The sequence below is a fragment of the Bubalus bubalis genome, chromosome 3, assembly GCF_019923935.1.
Source record: "Bubalus bubalis isolate 160015118507 breed Murrah chromosome 3, NDDB_SH_1, whole genome shotgun sequence".
Classification (NCBI taxonomy): domain Eukaryota; kingdom Metazoa; phylum Chordata; class Mammalia; order Artiodactyla; family Bovidae; genus Bubalus; species Bubalus bubalis.
The window spans coordinates 58,959,760-58,978,525 of NC_059159.1; positions in this window are offsets into that span (position 1 = coordinate 58,959,760).

Below are 18,766 nucleotides of genomic sequence, written 5' to 3' on the forward strand. Positions count from 1 at the left end.
CACTCTTCTATCATTTCTTTTGAGATTATCTCCTACATAAACCTCTTGAAATCATGTTCTTGTCTAGAGTCTGCATTATGGAAGATTAAACTAAGCCTTCCTAGGGAAAAGAATAAGTAGATTATTCCAAGGAGAGTGAAAAGCATGACTAGAAGCCTAGAGGTAAGAGAATGCATAGCATGGTTCAGAAACGTGCGGTACAACTTGATTGTTGAGTACTAAGAAAGAGTAGCTAGAGTTGAAGCCAGAGTGGTAAAATAAGACAGTACCTGAAAATTCTAAATTGTGTGAAGTTTGGGCTTCATATTAAAAGAATCAGGAGATGTCTAGGAGGAGGAGTTGCACTGGAAATTGGGAGGAGGATGGGACTACAAGAGAATTAGAAATTGGAGTTGACAGTGCTTGACAGGGTGTCATGGAGAGCAGAATCCAACATAACATATGGGATTTTAACTCAGATATAGGATAGATGACCATATTATACAAATCCGGAGGGGCACAGCTTTAAGTTGAATTTTATATTAACTGTCCTCCCTTGCTTACTGCAAAATGAATAATGGCCTCTGGAGTTCTTCATTGGCCATGCTATGTAAGTTTGAACTAAAGAATATACAATCAGCTTAGGGAGGCGAATATGAGTTAATTTTTATATGTGCTGAATATAAGATTCCTGTGGAGATTTTAGTAGCTGAATTGATCTGGTACTCAGGAGACAGGCTTCAGCTGAAGACCAAGATTCATAAATAATCAGCAAATGTATTGGGGGCATACAGATAGCGAGATCAGAGAGACTTAAAGGAGAATCCTGGAGAACCTGACATTTAAGATTTTTTAAAACACTGAAATTTTCAAAAGAAAATGCAAAAGATAGTAAGAAGGAATATCCAGAAGAAAACCCAGAGTGTGACTTCACTGAAAGAAAAAGACTGGAATGCTATCAGATCATATCATTTGCTCAGTCGTGTCCAACTCTTTGTGACCCCATGAATCGCAGTACTCCAGGCCTCCCGGTCCATCATGATCTCCCAGAGTTCACAATGACTCATATCCATTGAGTCAATGATGTCATCCAGCCATCTCATCCTGTGTCGTCCCCTTCTCCTCCTGCCCCCAATCCCTCCCAGCATCAGAGTCTTTTCCAATGAGTCAACTCTTCACATGAGGTGGCCAAAGTACTGGAGTTTGAACTTTAGCATCATTCCTTCCAAAGAAATCCCAGGGCTGATCTCCTTCACAATGGACTGGTTGGATCTCCTTGCAGTCCAAGGGACTCTCAAGAGTCTTCTCCAACACCACAGTTTTAAAGCATCAGTTCTTCGGTGCTCAGCCTTCTTCACAGTCCAACTTTCACATCCATACATGACCACAGGAAAAACCATAGCCTTGACTAGACGAACCTTTGTTGGCAAAGTAATGTCTCTGTTTTTGAATATGCTATCTAGGTTGGTCATAGCTTTCCTTCCAAGGAGTAAGCGTCTTTTAATTTTATGGCTGCAGTCACCATCTGCAGTGATTTTGGAGCCCAGAAAAATAAAGTCTGACACTGTTTCCCCATCTATTTCCCATGAAGTGATGGGACCAGATGCCATAATCTTCGTTTTCTGAATGTTGAGCTTTAAGCCAACTTTTTCACTCTCCACTTTCACTTTCATCAAGAGGCTTTTGAGTTCCTCTTCACCTTCTGGCATAAGGGTGGTGTCATCTGCATATCTGAGGTTATTGATATTTCTCCCGGCAATCTTGACTCCAGCTTGTGCTTCCTCCAGTCCAGCGTTTCTCATGATGTACTCTGCATATAAGTTAAATAAACAGGGTGACAATATACACCCTTGACGAACTCCTTTTCCTATTTGGAACCAGTCTGTTGTTCCACGTCCAGTTCTAACTATTGCTTCCTGACCCTCATACAAATGCTATAGGAGGTACAAATGATCAGCAATTTCAAATACTGCCCAAAGTCAGGAAAGATACAGACAGAAATACCTGTTCAATCAAGTAAATGGCTCATCAAGAACATTTTACCAAACATTTGACATGGCTGCTTGATTGCTGAGTCCTGAGTGCTGAGACAGAGATAAGAAAGTAAGTGCAACTTGTATTCAGTCTTCTCAGGGAGTTTGGCTTAACTAATAACACTTACAATTATTATATCCAAGACTTATTAAGCACTTTATCTTCCACACATTTACAAATGCTATACATATATATATATATATATATATTTTGTTTTTTTTCAGTCTATCTTATAAGGTATTACAGAGGAGGAAATCACAGTCAGATTAAATGAGTTGCTAAAAACATTACATTAATTGTAAGTAACTAATAAGTGGCAGATCTGGGATACACACAGAGATAATCTGTCTCTAGAGTCTCTCTATGAGCAAGAGGAAAGAAATAATATAGTATCACTGACTCAATGGACATAAATTGAGCAAACTCTGGAAGATAGCAGAGGACAGAGAAGCTTGGCATCCTACAGTCCATGAGGTCTCAAAGAGTTGGACACAACTTAAGACTGAACAAAAACAGCAAAGAGGGACCTGGGATTAAAAGGGACTTCTGGGAAGAGAGACTTGAATATATTTAGATTCTAACAAAAAGAAGCCACTAGAGGCAGAATCTTTGAAGAGACAGAGACAGTGAGAATGCATTTCACAAACTTGGGCAGAAGGGACACATTTCATTGTTGCAGGAGAGATGGGCAGGATGAGTGCTATTATTGGTCTGTTTGATGGTAGGAATTGAAAAACTTATCAGTTGATGACTGCCATTCAGAGAAGGACATTGATTAAGAATGAGATAATGAGTGAAAGAGTCAGTTATAAGAAGAAAGTAAATATATTTGACATAGTTTCTGTAGTAAATGGGAAAGGAACAAAACATAAGAAACACTGGTGTGTTGTGGCAAATTGAAGTCTCTTGGGAAGCTGTGAATCATAAATTTCAGCATCACTAATCTGAGTAAGGTGCTATTTTTGTTCAACGCTTAGCAGCCTACAACAGAGAAGATGAATAGATGGAAGCCAAGTGTCATGTTTTGTTTTGGTACAGTAGGGTGCAAGGAGTCAAGTAAATGTGATTGCTGAGGGTTTTGGCGAGAATATTGTTGAAATGGAATCTGATGCACAGCAAAAGAAATTAAGTCAGAAGGAAGTGATAGGGAGACAGTTGATATAAATATGTACACGGAAGTCAAATGACTGAAGATCTTGGAGCAACTGAGTAAAAGAATAGAAGTCTGTTTTGAAGACATAGTTGTCTGAATTTATCATTGAAAAGGTAAAATATATTTCAAGTGATGACAAAATCCAGAGGGTAACTATAAAAAAGAATCATAGACCTGAAGAAGAATAAAAAGCCTTTGAAGAGAAACATATCAAAGAACTGAGGATGTTTTATGTCACTAGATGGACTTTGATATTTTTTAAGATATTGATAACACAGGAGGTAAACCAGAAGTCTATAAACTAGGAGTTACATCTTTCAATAAGTGAACATTTAAGACCAGGAAAACATTTATTGACTATTATAAGGATGTGTTGCTGCTGCTGCTGCTGCTAAGTCACTTCAGTCATGTCCGACTCGGTGCGACCCCATAGACGGCAGCTCACCAGGCTCCCCTGTCCCTGGGATTCTCCAGGCAAGAACACGGAGTGGGTTGCCATTTCCTTCTCCAACGCATGAAAGTGAAAAGAGAAAGTGAAGTCGCTCAGTCGTGTCCGACTCTTCACGATCCCATAGACTGCAGCCTACCAGGCTCCTCTGTCCATGGGATTTTCCAGGCAAGAGTACTGGAGTGGGGTGCCATTGCCTTCTCCAAGGAGGTGTTATGTATAACAAAATGGCTGAAACATAAACGTAACAGGGGATTTTACACTTTACAAAGATCCTAAGATAAATAAGGTGAAAGAGTAGCTTCAGAACTTCTCTAATCCATGATTAAGTTCCTAGTTTCAGATAAGTTCTTCCACTATAAAAAAAAAAAAAAGAAATCTGAGAAAACTGTATGAAGCAACTGGTTTCAGACACTGAGCAATAGACAGTATACATCTGTGATTCCAGACACAAGAAAAATCCATGCGATTAGGCCTGCAACTGCATTGATTTTCTGCTTGGAGGAGCTTCTGACTCAGTGCAGGGAAGTGGAGCCTATATTAAGCAGAACATTTTGCTGAGCTAAGAAGACAGAGATGAGAATTTGGAGTTATTGAGAAGATATCTAACTTTCGGGCAGACCAGGAAGGAGGAAGCTGCACAGAGAAGGGGATCCAGAAATCTTCATAGGAATTGTCTTGATTATTCCATGAAATGTTAAGCAATTAATGTTCAGGATGATTCTCTATCTATAGATTTTTCAAATAATAGATAAGGGGGAGCTATGAGATGAACTAAGATTCTAAGTTGAACTGAGAATCCAACTAGGACATTGGAGTTCTAAGAAACCCAAAAAATAAAACCAAAACAATGGAGTTGATGTACTAATAAAGTAATTCTCTAACAAATCAAAACAAGGTAACAATATATATATATATAAAATCAATAATATAGTGTATGCAATGTGCATTATATGATACAATATTACTAGACAAGTGAAGAAGCAAGGAGATATGATTCAAAACCAGGATAAAAATTTATGGAAACATACAGCAAGGTGACAGAGATCTTGCAATTATGACAAAGATTTTAGATAGATCATACATATGTTCTTAAATTTTATAGAAATATATAAACATAGTACATAGATAGGAGGATATCAGTAAAGAATTGGAAACCTTTGACCTGAAAAACATGAAAGCTAAAATGAAACGTTTAGTGGGTGAGTTTAGCAACAGGTAGAAAACCCAAGAAGTAAAGAGTATTAAGCTTCAAGAACTTGAAGACAGAATAATATTAATAGAAACTATCCAAACTGAAGCATAGAAAGAGAAAAGGCTGAAAAATCTTTAGTGAACTATGAGATGATATCAGGTAATATAATATAATATATACACAATATAATTGGGATTACAGGATAAAAGAGAGAGGTTGGAAGAGAAAACTATTTGAGGAAATAATGGCAAAAAATTTTCCAATTATTATGAAAAATGTCAACTCTCAAAACTGTGAAGCACAGCAACATCAGTCAGAATAAACACAAAGAAAACCAAACTTATGGAAATCATTGTTCTTTTGCTGAAAACTGTGTTGCTGATCTTGTTCGTGATGCCAGTTGTCTTGCTGTTCACATTGTTCGCTGAACCTGAGGTAGACAGGGTGAAAGCGGGGAAGCTGGAGGAAAACTCAAGGAATTATTGGAACTGAGGCTCGTTCTCTCCCAGCTGGCATAGCAGCCATAGCAGCAGGCATGCTATATTCACTCCTCTCACGACCGACCCAACGGACACAGCCTTGACACCGCTTTCTAGGTGGAACTCACGTATGCATGCAGCACAAAATAGCCGGTGACCTAGCTACTACCTCGTGACGTGCAAGTGCGATGCTATAAATGATCTCAGCTGTTACACAGTCATTACCTACAAAACCTGGGGCGAGAGAGTCTGATCATGCCATCTTAGCTAATTTTCTCTCTCCCCACAAGAACCAAAAACAAAGATTTGAAAGTAACAGAGCAAAAAAGATTATTAGGATTCCTGGGGGAGTGGTTTCTCATCAAAATATAAGCCATAAGATAATGGGCCATGGTTTTTTTTTAACATTGAAAGAAAAACAAAAAACAAAAAACAAAAAACAAAAAAACCTCAGACTAGAATTTTAAACACAGGATTGTTTTTGTTTAAGAATAGAAGTCAAATAGAGGCATTTTCAGATGAAAGTTATGAGATTTCATCACCAGCACACTTGTTCTGTGTGTGTGTGTATGTGTGTGTTAGTTTCTCAGTTATGTCCAAATCTTTGTAACCCCATGAACTGTAGCCTGTCAGGCTCCTCTGTCCATGAAATTCTCCAGGCAAGAATACTGGAGTGGGTTACCATTCCCTTCTCTGGGGATCTTGCAAACCCAGGGATCAAACCTGGGTCTCCAGAATTGCAGGCAGATTCTTTACCATTTGAGCCACTTGGGAAGCCCACCTGTACCATAAGAAATGGTAAAGGGTGTCCTTGATATGGGTGAAACATGATTTGCACAAAGGAATGAAAAAAGATAGAACTGGTAAATATGTAATTGATTATAAAAGACTTTTTTTTTTTACTTTTTAAATTACTTAAATAAGGGATACTTATTTAAAGTGAAAATAATAATGTACAGTCTGATTTAAAACACATGTGTAAATTGAATGCATTTCAAAGTAGCACAAAAGATGATGTGGGAGTATTAAATTTAACAATCAATATATTGCTGCAGAATTCAAAAATTGTAAGTGAAATGCCATTAGTTTGTAGTAGACAGTATAATTTAAAGTAACATATTGTCATCTTCAGAGCAAACAGGAATAAAAACATAAGCCAGGGAGATAAAATGGAACCTGAATAAAGGTATACATTCAAAGAGAAGGCAGGAAAAGAGGAAGCATGGAACAAAGAATAGAAATAGCTCAAACATAAAACAGTTGGCAAAACAGTAGTCTTATAGTCAACCACAAACTATATTCATTGTAATTAGATAAAGCTGCCTAATTAAAACACAGAGATTATCAGATTGTATAACAAAGCAAGATCCAACTAATTACATGCTGTTTACAAAAGATGGTCATTACAGACAATATCACAGATAGTTTAAAAAGATAGGAAAATATCATAAAAATGCTAATCATAAACATAGTGTCTATTGATATTGAGAAAATATACTTCAAACATGAAGTATTGTCAGAAGTAAACATAAGCATTTCATAATGCTGAAACTTTATGCTGTCAATTCACCAGGAAGACAAAATAATTCTAAATGTGTATATATCTAAAAATACATCTTCACTATATATGAAGTAAAAACTAACATGAGTAAAGGGAGAAACATTTATAAATATATAGTTGGAAACATTAGCACTCCCAATAAATGATCAAACAGATGATCATTAAAAAAATCTGATAAGGATATTCAAACATTTTCAGCCAGCTTAATCTATTTGACATTTATAGAATACAATGATAACCAACAGCTGCAGAATCCCAGCATACATGGTACATGAAGCAAAATAAGACCATATGTTGAACTGGAAAGGGCAGCTTTGGCTTGAGAGGTTTCAGTCTAAGTGACAAGCTTTAGGGAGCGCCAAGTTTCACATACAACAGTGTGAATGTGCTAATATTTTGGGAATACATTGTTTTGTTGTGCCTTTTTGCTGTAATATGAGGTTTCCAGATACCACCAGATGTATTAATATGAAGCAGAATAGTATGGGATTGGATCTTGGAAGGAGAAACTCAAAATAATACCATAACAGAGGGTATCAGATCAGATCAGATCAGTGGCTCAGTCGTGTCCAACTCTTTGCAACCCCATGAATCACAGCACACCAGGCCTCCCTGTCCATCACCAACTCCAGGAGTTCACTCAGACTCACGTCCATCGAGTCAGTGATGCCATCCAGCCATCTCATCCTCTGTCGTCCCCTTCTCCTCCTGCCCCCAATCCCTCCCAGCATCAGAGTCTTTTCCAATGAATCAACTCTTTGCATGAGGTGGCCAAAGTACTGGAGTTTCAGCTTTAGCATCATTCCTTTCAAAGAAATCCCAGGGCTGATCTCCTTCAGAATGGACTGGTTGGATCTCCAAATGAGAATAAAGTATCAGAGGAGATGCTGCGTTAAGTACTGACCAAGGATATCTGGGATGCAGAGTATGATAAAATATACGCCATAGCAGGCACTTGAAGCAGGCTGACTAATTCATGCATTGTGGCCTTAAAACCCAGACTCTAGCACTTTCACCTCGCCAGAAGCCTGGAAAAGTGCAGAAAGAGGTCCTCTCTTCTACCTCTCCCTCTGCTTTCAGACGCCTGTGCAAAGTCCAGGCAGTGAATCATGGTGCATGCTGGTGGGCCACCCCTTTTGCGGGAGGGCAGCGCAGTGGGGCAGTGTGCCTGCCTCCGGGCAGTCTACTCTCCAGACCCTGGGGGGCAGCACCGCAGGGTCTCCCTTGCAGTAACAGCTTGAGAGCAGAGTATGAACTGTGACAGCGGTGTCCTGGAGGACAGGCATTTAAAAAGTTTCTTCCCTCTTTGATGTAGTATTAGTTGAAACAAGTGCCACCAAAACTGTAAACAAAGGAGGCGTTATGCTTCCAGAAAAATCAAAAGGGAAAGTATTGCAAGACCTCAGCACTTTGTGAATGTAGAACTTCCAAACATGCAAGCTGGGTTTAGAAAAGGCAAACCAACCAGACCTCAAATTGGCTGCTTATGCTGGATCATGGAGAAAGCAAGGGAGTTCCAGAAAAACATTTACTTCTGCTTCATTGACTACACTAAAGCCTTGACTGTGTGGATCACAACAAACTGTGGAAAATTCTTAAAGAGACAGATGTACCAGAACACCTTAACCTATCTTCTGAAAAACCTGTATGCAGGTCAGGAATCAACAGTTAGAACCAGACAAGGAACAATGGACTGATTTTAGATTGAGAAGGGAGTATAACAAAGCTGTATATTGTCATCCTGTTTCTTTAACTTTCATGTAGAGTACATTATGTGAAATGTCAGGCTGGATAAATCAAAAGCTGGAATCAACATTGCCAGGAGAAATATTAACAACCTCAGATATGCAGGTGATACCACTCATGGCAGAAAATGAAGAGGAACTAAAGAGTCTCTTGATGAGGGTCAGAGAAGAGAGTAAAAATCTGGCTTGAAACTCAACATTCAAAAAACTAAGATCATGGCACCTGGTCCCATCACTCATGGCAAATAGAAGGGGGAAAAGTGGAAACAGTGACAAATTTTCTTTTCTTGGGCTCCAAAATAATTGCCAACAGTGATGGCAGCCATGAAATTAAAAGATGCTTAATTGATGCTTTTGAGTTGTGGTGCTGGAGAAGACTCTTGAGAGTCCCTTGGACTGTAAGGAGATCAACCCAGTCAACCCAAAAGAAAATCAACCCTAAATATTCATTAGACGCACTGCTTCTGAAGCTCCAATACTTTGGCCACTTGATGCAGAGGGCTGACTCATTGGAAAAGACTCTGACCCAAAGTGTGAAAGCAAAAAGAGAAGGGTTGAGTCAATCAGAGATCATCACGGATTCAGTGGGCATGAATGTGAGCAAACTTTGGGAGATGGCGGAGGATAGAGGAGCCTGGCGTGCTGCAGCCCATGTTGCAGAGTCAGACATGACTTAGCTTCTGAACAACAAATGATATCCAAATGACATTCAGTGTCTCTAAAATTTAGTTTCACTGTAGTCATATACACATTTCAAAGTAAAAATATAAGAATGAAAAAAAAAAAAAAGTCCAGACTCAGAAGTATCAGGTGACCACCGCCCCTCTAGTGCCACCAGCTGACCTCATCTTGGTGCCGAAGCTTCTGCAGCATTCTCTGATTTTCATCAGCCCTATGGCAACCCCTAGGTTTACTCAGAACTCAAACTTTCTTTCTGACACCCGAATCTTTGTTCTGATGCCTGCTTGTTTTAAAAGTTATTGTACACATCAAGCTTTTGTGAATATATTGCATATAATGTTGCTTGTTTTCAACACTATGTCAATCTTAACCCAGTCCTGGGAGATTAGCCCACATTTCTCACTAGGGTGAGGATGAATGGTTTCCAAAAAAATAAATCTATGTAGTTACTGGAAGTGTTGACTTCTTGGATCAGAATATTTTTTTTTACTTCCTACACATCAGGGCTGAGGAGTAGTGTATATCATTCAGTAATATAAAATATATATATATATAAATACCTCCCAATTCAAGATGGTATCTTGAGCATACAAGCTTAATCTGTTTTCCTATTATCCTTAGGAAGAAAATGCCAAAATTGAAATGTCAGAAAAAAAATAGCTGGGAAAGAATAATTTCATACCAGTGCTGAAACACAGGGAAGGGAAAATAAGAAAGGAAAATTTGAAACAAACCTGAAAAATAGAGGGCAGTTTTGATCTGACTAAAGTAATACTAATAATAATGATAATAATATATTTTTAACATTAATAGATGCTAACACTAATGTAGCAGATACTATATATCAAGAAACATTCTAAATCCCCATTATACAATAATATGAAATTAGTAACAACTTCATGAAGTAAGAAAAATTTCCTCATTTTAAAGCTGAAACAAAGGCACTGAGGAGTTATACTACTTTAGAAACAGCAATAATAGAGATCAAGGAGCAGGTTATAGTTCAGTGATGTTTGACTTTTTCTTTTCCTTTTCACTGACATTTAATCTGTCAGGAAGTCCTGTTTGTTGTATTCAAATAATATATCTAAGTGTGCTCTATTTCTTGCCCTCTGCCATGCCTCTCTTCTTGACTTACATTGCTTGAATAAGCCAATGGAAAGGCATCCTACCTTATCGGCCTGCTTCATTCTTATTCCCCTAAAACTTAACCCCCATAAAGCAACAAAGATATATTTTTAAAAACAGAATTCAGGTTATAATGTACTCCCTCTCCTTTTAAAAATCCCTTAATAGCTTCTCGCAGGTAGAATAAAATTAGCTCATTATCATAGCTTGATGGATTTGATCTCTGTAGACCTTTGCCATCTTACCTAATGCCATTTTTCTTCTTTTCCTTTGAGCTTTTATTTCATAAGCCTTCTATGCTTTCAAGAACATGTCAAGTGTTTGTGATTTTGTAGGGACTTATATCTGCTGTACCCTAGTTATGAAAAGGCTCTCTCCTCAACTAGTCCCATAGTTGATTCCATCCTATTTTCAGATCTCAATCCAAAAGTTACCTCCTCTTCTGACAACCCTATCTAGAGTATGCTCTCCTGATGTCTTTATCACAATCTCTGATTGTTCACATAATTAATAAAAATCTGTTAGTATTTTGTTTACTTGATTCTAATCTGTTTCCTCTACAATAATGTAATCTCTCCAGGGACAAGGACTTGATCTCATTTTCTCTTTCCAGCCTTTTGCACAATATTGTGTGTTTAGCAAATATACAATAAATATTTATTAAATGGAAAAATACATTGGGAGAGGGGAGAAATACTCTCCTCAGAAACATTCTGGAGAAATTAACATATTAAAAAGGGCCATCTCTCATACTGTGGTGGGGAGCTTTGTAATTAGAAGTAGTAATGGTAAAGTGACATTCATTAGCAGGTAATATAAGATGTTTTGTAAAGTAATTTCATTACTAGGAGGAGGGAAAAATTTTCTCTTATTATAAAAAAAGGCCAAGGAAATTAGTACATGGGAAAAAGGATCAAAATAACTTTAATTAGAGGGGTAGAAATTTTTGTTGTAGAGCAGATGTGAATTTTTGAAGGACATTTGTCTTCCTGTTGGCAAGACACCTGCTTTTAGAAACTCTCAGAGAGACTGGCCACAGAGCTGTGTGAAGCTTCTCCCCCAAGGTCCCTAGTAATGAGCTCCCTCTTTTGCTGCACACTCTAATGTGTGTGCTTACATGTGTGAGGGGATAGTTGTGTGAGTCACAAACAGGAAGAGTACATTCACTGTTTTCCATTACAATGAACAAACGCCCTCCTCCATGTAGAATACCTTGTTCTCCAAGAACTAGGGGAGAGAAAGTCATTGGTATTCATGACATTCAGTGGACCCTTTGATCTGTAAAGTCTTTAAGAATCAACAAGAGATTAGATGAGGAGTAAAAAACAAAACACACAGAAAGTAAAGAGAAAAGAGTTGAAAAAACTGAGGTAGGAATGAACAGCAAATAGGAGCGTGTCCCATGAGATGCCCTCACAGGTCAGAGGGATTCCGAGAGCTGCGCCACCTGGGGCTTCTACCCTGGTCTTAGGCACTGAGTCTTGTGCTGCCTTGGGCACGGAGCAGGCAGACCAGTCACAGGACCTGGTTCCTTCTTGTTCCAGCTCTCACACATCCCTTGTACTTTGAAATATGTATCAAGATCTCCAGAGACGAGCTAATTAAACTATTACAGACATCCAGACAGCATTCAGTCTGGAGAGAGGCAGCCCAGAAAGAGCCAGAATAGTTAAGGATTTGCTCCTGAGCCTTTAAAGAACCTCGTCAAAGACAACTGACCTCAGACAATGCTCAGCTTTAAAAGCAAGGGGATGGACCCCTCCTGCCCATGTATTTTCTTCTTCCTCGAGCTATTAGTGATACACATAAGGCAGTGACAATATACAATATACAGCCTTGATGTACTCCTTTTCCTATTTGGAACCAGTCTGTTGTTCCATGTCCAGTTCTAACTGTTGCTTCCTGACCTGCATATAGGTTTCTCAAGAGGCAGGTCAAGTGGTTTGGTATTCCCATCTCTTTCAGAATTTTCCACAGTTTATTGTGATCCACACAGTCAAAGGCTTTGGCATAGTCAATAAAGCAGAAATAGATGTTTTTTCTGGAACTCTCTTCCTTTTTCAATGATCCAGGAGATGCTGGCAATTTGATTTCTGGTTCCTCTGCCTTTTCTAAAACCAGTTTGAACATCTGGAAGTTCACGGTTCACATATTGCTGAAGCCTGGCTTGGAGAATTTTGAGCATTACTTTACTAGCATGTGAGATGAGTGCCATTGTGCAGTAGTTTGAGCATTCTTTGGCATTGCCTTTCTTTGGGATTGGAATGAAAACTGACCTTTTCCAGTCTCATGGCCACTGCTGCATTTTCCAAATTTCCTGGCATATTGAGTGTAGCACTTTCACAGCATCATCTTTCAGGATTTGAAATAGGTCAACTGGAATTCCATCACTTCCACTAACTTTGTTCGTAGTGATGCTTTCTAATGCCCACTTGACTTCACATTCCAGGATGTCTGCCTCTAGGTGAGTAATCACACCATCATGATTATCTTGGTCATGAAGATATGTTTTGTACAGTTCTTCTACGTATTCCTGCCACCTCTTCTTAATATCTTCTGCTTCTGTTAGGTCCATACCATTTCCGTCTTTTATTGAGCCCATCTTTGCATGAAATAATCCCTTGGTATCTCTAATTTTCTTGAAGAGATCTCTAGTCTTTCTCATTCTGTTGTTTTCCTCTATTTTTTTGCATTGATTGCTGAGGAAGGCTTTCTTATCTCTTCTTGCTATTCTTTGGAACTCTGCATTCAGATGTTTATATCTTTCCTTTTCTCCTTTGCTTTTCACTTCTCTTCTTTTCACAGCTATTTGTAAGGCCTCCTCAGAGAGCCATTTTGCTTTTTTGCATTTCTTTGTACATCATGAGAAATGCTGGGCTGGAAGAAGCACAAGCTGGAATCAAGATTTCTGGGAGAAATATCAATAACCTCAGATATACAGATGATACCACCCTTATGGCAGAAAGTGAAAAGGAACTAAAAAGCCTCTTGGTGAAAGTGGAGAGTGAAAAAGTTGACTTAAAGCTCAGCATTCAGAAAACAAAGATCATGGCATCTGGTCCCATCACTTCATGGGAAATAGATGGGGAAACAATGGAAACAGTGTCAGACTTTGTTTTTCTGGGCTCCAAAATCACTGCAGATGGTGACTGCATCCATGAAATTAAAAGATGCTTATTCCTTGGAAGGAAAGTTATGACCAACCTAGATAGCATATTGAAAAGCAGAGACTTTACTTTGCCAAGAAAGGTCCGTCTAGTCAAGGCTATGGTTTTTCCAGTAGTCATGTATGGATGTGAGAGTTGGACTGTGAAGAAAGCTGAGCACCGAAAAATTGATGCTTTTGAATTGTGGTGTTGGAAAAGACTCTTGAGAGTCCCTTGGACTTCAAGGAGATCCAACCGGTCCATTCTGAAGGAGATCAGCCCTGGGATTTCTTTGGAAGGAATGATGCTAAAGCTGAAACTCCAGTACTTTGACCGCCTCATGCGAAGAGTTGACTCATTGGAAAAGACTCTGATGCTGGGAGGGATTGGGGGCAGGAGGAGAAGGGGACGACAGAGGATGTGATGGCTGGATGGCATCACTGACTCAGTGGACGTGAGTCTGTGTGAAGTCCGGGAGATGGTGATAGACAGGGAGGCCTGGCGTGCTGCGATTCATGGGGTCGCAAAGAGTCGGACATGACTGAGTGACTGAACTGAACTGAACTGAGGCATTGAGGAGAAACATACATTCAGATTTCAAGGACCACCAGCTACATAGCCAGTGAACCATGCCCCACACCTTCCTGGGTACATAGAATACAAATTGTGCCCCAAGACTAAGGCAATGAGAGTTTCCTAAATAAATAAAAAAAAACTCTCTGGAAGAGTCTGTAGCATGATGCTTAAAGACTAAACAAAAAACAAGCAAATACCAAAATACACATTAGAATTTGACAAAGTTAACTCTGCTGAGTAAATACCTTAGAGTAATTTTACCCCCAAATTTGTTGTTTAGTTGCTGAGTCATGTTCAACTTATTTGCAACCCCTTGGATTGTAGCCCACCAATGGGATTTCCCAGGTAAGGGTTTCCATTCCAAGGGTTACCTTTCCATTACTGGGTTTCCATTCCAAGGGTTACCTTTCCCAGGTAAGGTAACCATTTCCCAGGAATGGGTTGCCATTTCCTTCTCCAGGGGATCTTCCTGACCCAGGAATTGAACCTGCATCTTCTGCATTGGCAAGTGGATTCTTTGCCACTGAGCCACCAGGGAAGCCCTAGTCGCCTTTGTGCGTGCGTGCTCTGTTGCTTCTGTTATGTCTGACTCTTTGTGACCCTATGGGCTTTAGCCTGTCATGTTCCTCTGTCCGTGGGATTCTCCAGCAAGAATACTGGAGTGGGTTGCCATGACCTCCTCCAGGGGATCTTCCTAACCCAGGGATGAAACCTGCATCTCCTATATCCCCTGCATTGCAGTAAGATTCTGTACTGCTGAGCCCAAGTCACCTTTAGGACTGGATAATTTCCGTCCAGTTTTTAGACCTTGCTTCCTTTGACAACTTGGTATGGCATTTCCTACAATTCTGCCTGAGCCATGGCTCAATCCACAGATTGAAATATAGCTTTTCTAAAGGTGTAATTGACACTTGAGATTACAAATTATTCATTGTGAAACTTCACAGCATCTTATTTGAACCATGATGTAGAATTGTTCTGTTCAGGAAAAACAGATCTTTGAACATATACCAAAAAGTAATGCTTGAGAAAAAAAAATAGCTTTTAAACTTGTATCCATAGTAGAAAGCTCCAAAACTGACAAGGCCTCAGCAGCAAAGTATCTGCCTGCCAATACAGGAGACATGGGTTCTATCCCTGGGTTGAGATGATCCCCTGGAGAAGAAAACGGTAGTTCACTCCAGTATTCTTGCCCGTGAAATCTCATGGACAGAGGAGCCTGACAGGCTACAGTTTATGGGGTTGCAAAGAGTCAGACCCAAATTGGCACCTAAACAGCAACAACCCCAAAAATTGACAATAAAATTGAACTCCGTGTTGCCTATTTACTCTCCACCAATGCTGCTTAGAAGAACTGCCTGCCTGAAAATGTCTGGGTCATTTACAAACAGTTCACAACACTTCAATTTAAGGAGGCCTGCTGTGGAAACCAATGTTATAACTGTTAAGGCAACACAGACTTATAATAATGAATCTGACACTTCATTTACAAATATGATGAAAGAAATTCAGGACCATGATACAACTTAGAGAAAACAACTTGAATGAACAAAAGAAGAGAAAAGAAATATTAAAGAATATTTCTAGCATCACCTTTAAAAGTGTGTGTGTGTTAGTCACTTAGTCATGTCTGACTCTTTGTGACCCCATAAACGATAGCCCTGCCAGCTGCCTCTGTCCATGGGTTTCACCAGGCAAGAATACTGCAGTGGGTTGCCGTTCCCTTCTCCAGGGGATCTTCCTGACCCAGAGATCAAATCCAGCTCTCCCACATTGATGGCAGATTCTTTACCATCTGAGCCACCAGGGAAGCCCTAAAAGTAAATATCTTAATTACAAATCATCTTTACTATTTTTAGTAGTAACAATGATGATTAACTTAGAAATGAACAACGGATTCAAGCCAGGCCAGGGGAAAAACCCTCTTGACACTTTTCCTGGAACTGTTGGGAAAAAAATGTCATGTATGCATTAACAAGTTGTAAGGTTATGCCAGAATCTGAAAAAAATAAAGATAAAAGAACTAGCCTGTGAGTGAGGAAAAATCAGGAGAAAGTGAAGTCTAGCAATGGGGAGAGAGAGCGGGAGGATCTCGATGTCATGGTTTGAACAGATGAGTATAATGCTTCTAAGCAACAGGCCCACATTCCTGGGAATTTTCCCACTTTTATCACAGGTGACAATGGCGCTTGAAAACTAGTTGTAATCAGTTTTCTGCAATTAAAAAAAAAAAATAGACTTTAGTGTCCAGACATCCCTTACTGCAGAGGCTGTTCCCAATCATCCTTGATAATCAAACTTCCTTACTCCCACGTCTCTCCATGCCCCTTAATCTGTGATGTTTCTTGGTAGAAGAAATCTCCACTGGATGTATTCTGATTGTTATTGACTGTGTTCACTCACTAGAATGTGAGCCCCATAAGGGAGCTAATCACATCTGCTCCGTCCCCGCTGTGTCCCTCATGCCTACAGCAGTGCTTTTAGTTCATGCAGGAAGTATGAAGAATACCTATTGAAAGGACTATCTATTTGATTTACAGAACTGTCTTATTCTGTATGAATTAGTACAGATTTTACAGGACAAAAAGCAGATTTTAGAAAAGTCTCATAATGTGTGCAAGGTTACACATTAGCTCATTGTACTTTTAAAATTAGAATCTAGATTTGCATGTGCCAAGTGTAACATATTTCCATTATTTGATACCCATGCAATATGGACAAAATAGACTTCTGAGTGGAGACAAAATTATGAATTAAAGAAATGAGTTTCTTGAGTGAGAAGATTTCTAATGTTCAAGTCTTCATGCAATTTTGCTTTAGATTCAATTACATTTTAGCTGAAGATAAAAATTATTTCTGAATGAGTGATGACCCAGCTCATCCCTTTCTATGTTGCTCCACAACCTGCAGTATTGCCCTTATATCTATAGTCCTTACTAAGCCTCCCAAATCAAAAAGAAATAGATTAATTTAAATTGCTTTTATTGGTGATGAATGAGTACAGAATAAGGTTATATGGCTTTTAAATCAGCACTAAAAGTTGAAAATGAAATGTGAAATTAAAAATAGGAGGAGACAGAAAATAACCTGTATTACAAGGTTAAGCCTGACTGCTTGTGCTATTTTTGAGGCAGTGGCTGCATGCCTCATTGTTAGGCAACCCATAAACTGGTGCTTGCCCCTCCAAATTGCATTTTGAAATAAACAAAAATAGAATTTATATTTTGAAAATATAGGATTATTTTCTCACTTTTTCCCGAACTCTGGCAGAATTTCAAATTTTACCTTAACATACTTCCTTCCACCTCAAATATTAACTACCATCACTTTTTAATTCTCAAAAAAAGAGTATTCATATTTTAATCTTACCATCTAAATTCTGTGTGCTTGTTATTTTCATGAGCAATGATATCTATTAAGCATATAATGCAGCATATATAATTTTAAAAAGATTTGAAAACCATTAATCTGGTCGCATTTCCTCAACTTAAACATGAGGACAAGTGTGTGTGTTCTCAGTTGCTTGGTCACGTGACTATTTTCGACTCCATGGAGCCCACCAGGCTCCTCTGTCCATGGAATTTTCAAAACAAGAATACTGGAGTGGGAAATGGCAATTTCCTACTCCAAGGCATCTTCCCGAACCAGGGGTCTAACCTATGTCTCTTGCATCTCCTGCATTGGCAGGCAGGTTCTTTAGCACTGAGCCACCTGGAAAGCCCCAGCTGGGACCAGGACAGTGAGCACCAGGAACTGTGGCCTGTCCCCAGTCACACATCTGGTTAGCGCAGGAGGCTCTCCACCTGTGCTCCCCAGCCTCAGGCACAGTTGCATTCTCACCCAGTCACACGATATTCCTAGTCTCTCACTTCTGGAGGTTGAAAGAAAATACTTGCATCATGACCACTGGGTAAGGTTCAGAGAAATGAATACCCATTCATGTTCTCAAGAATATCTCTTACTGTTGAGTTGAAAAGTACTCCCTTGAACTGAGAAAGAAAGTAGTAAGCAGGCACAATCTGAGAACCAAAGGTCTTCATAGAGTCACCTTGTCTTTTAAAATTAAGTGAAAGTGATTTGAATCTGAATATCCTCTATGGTAGAAACTTGACATTATTCCAAATAAATCGAGGGACAAATGGAAGACTTCTTACTTCAAAAACTTACATTCTGATTATTTCACTTGTGCTTCTACTACATTTTTGTTTTTTCTCAAGACTCTCCTTTCAATGGATCACTGTTCTCTGGCTCAGCACACATCTCACCTGAACCCACTCTAGCAATAAAGTGCCCTGGGCTCCTTCAGGGTGTGACGCATCTCTCTCCCTCTGTCCTCCTCCTCTGTTTTTCACCAATCAGCTGTTCCAAGCCTCCCAAATCATTTGCAAAAATTAATCCAACATAAATCATCAATCCATTTCCTTGAACATTATGCTATCAACCTTATATTAATATATTATTTTCCTAGCAGATAGTTTTTCCACAGTCAATTTAACAGTTATTTTATCCCTTCTCCACATTAATACATTTTTCAAGGTTCCATTTCTTCTGTCTGATTTTTGCCACCATCTTTCTATTTTGACCCTTCTGCACTTGAAAGTGTTCTTCTACCATGAGATGTTTATTTTGCAATTTGGATTC